Here is a 2178-nt window from a genome sequence, read left to right on the forward strand (position 1 = left end):
GCTTACATCCGACAGGCAACTGTCCAGAGTCCAGATACTGTATAGGGCTGTATTTGTTTGCAGTGACTTGGCAAACAGGGACCTGAACTCTGGAACTAGTAAACCAAAATCCCACAAGTTCAGCCCAAGTCCTTTCTGCTGTGCAGATAATTCAGATTCCTGCTGAAAGTAAATCAAATGGGCTGTGAGGAGATGGTGCACACAAATACCATTTAACATGATTCGCCTTTCAGAAAGCACCATCCGTTGGGAACTTGTCACAGCTGCAAGTGACACAGCAATGGGATAATCGGAGGAGAACTGAGGAATCAGGAACTATAGGAATTCTTCAGGGAAGAAAAAGGGAGCTGTGAAAGTTAAAGGCGTCCCTCCCTCCAGTGACCAGGAACTCCACACACAGCCTCTTGCAGAGCTTTTGCAGACCCAGTGCACTAATGTGGCCTAGAAACTTGTTTTCAAGTCAAGCTGCAATTCCTAGGGGGAAGGGGTTAATGAATATACCAGCTGCCATACTGAAAGTAACATAACATGATTCAGGACGCAGCCCAAGAGTTAATCAATATTCCTGCTCAGTCTTTCCGGCTTAGGAACCAAAGGAGTTTGTATCAATGTATTTGCCAAAGGGTGGTCTACATGTTGCCCCCCTCCCAAAAAAAAAATTGAAAACTGAGATTCATCGTAGGGTGTATTAGCGAGTTCTATTTCAAGCAACATCCAACACAAGATAAAGCTTTTCATCGCCTGGCTTGATTCCCATTGTTCTGATGTGGTATTAAAACACATTAAGACAGGTAACCACTGCATAACTCATAAGAGCATGAACTCCTCATATATTTAGAATCAGTTTCAAATGAAATTGGGGTGTGTGTGGGTTGCGTGTGAGGATAAAACAAACACTAAGTGCTGGTTCAGTGCCGTGTGCAGGATTCAAATAGCTGAAGGGAGGCCACCTATGAGGTTGATGCCAAACTGCTTGCAAACTGAGATGGCTTTCACAAGTGAAACCAGTCAAAGAAGTAATACATCTGGACAGAAAGTGTGTTTTTCAGGGAGCTTTCTTCCCCCTCCTGCTTCTTCCATCTTGTAATAATCGCTTCAACAATAGATCTTTGACCCACTACTGGGTCATTCTTCCAATGCTGACTGTTTTATTCAGGGCTGTATGGATCTTACACAATTGCAAAAAAACTATGTTGAGTGCAAAATTCAACTTCTGAAGCCAGTCAGTTTTGCAAAGCAAACATACTCCAAGTTTCTAGCCCTTGTGGATGGGACAAGGCTTGGAAGGCTTGAAAGCATGAGGCCAATGCATGCTGAAATCTCAGAAGCCAGAGGGGCAGCAGAACAAGTTTCTCAGTGGCCAAGGGCTGGAAGCAAATTTAAGTATCGTATATCGCTATCTCACCTCCCTCTTATTTAAGAACATAAGAACAGCCCCAATGGATAAGGCCATAGGCCCATCTAGTCCAGCTTCCTGTATCTCACAGCAGCCCACCAAATGCCCCAGGGAGCACACCAGATAACAAGAGACCTTATCCTGGTGCCCTCCCTTGCCTCTGGCATTCTGACATAGCCCATTTCTATAATTAGGGGGTTGCACGTACACATCATGGCTTGTAATGTGTAATGGATTTTTCCTCCAGAAACTTGTCCAATCCCCTTTTAAAGGCATCCAGGCCAGATGCCGTCACCACATCCTGTGGTACAGGAACAGAATGTCTGGTTCTGGAACAGGTTCTGGAACGGAACAGGTTCTGGAACAGAATGTCCTCTCCAGAGCGCGAAGCTTGTAGATATGGAGGATAGACTGGATATGATATGGAAGTAGATATGGAGGATAGACTCCCATGCAGCAAATCCCCCCTCTCCACGTCGCTGGAATGGTCCAGTGGAAAGGCAGAGGCCAATACGGTTGGTTCCAGTGGCGTCACAGGAGTTGCCAGAACATGACTGTGTTCAGCCATGAACTGCCTCAGGGACTCCGGCTCCGGATTTTGCCTCGAGGTTGTCTCCTGAAGCCTTTTCCATAACTGGATGTAGCCACAAGGCAGTGGAGGTTTGGGATCAGAGTTTTCCTTCTCTCAGATGAGCTGCCTTCCCAGGCTATCGGGTCCCATCTACCTGGTGGTTGTTTAGTCGCCTCTTACGACAAGTACAGCCAAACTGAGGGCCTATTCT

Source organism: Tiliqua scincoides, chromosome 11, assembly GCF_035046505.1.
Source record: "Tiliqua scincoides isolate rTilSci1 chromosome 11, rTilSci1.hap2, whole genome shotgun sequence".
NCBI lineage: Eukaryota > Metazoa > Chordata > Lepidosauria > Squamata > Scincidae > Tiliqua > Tiliqua scincoides.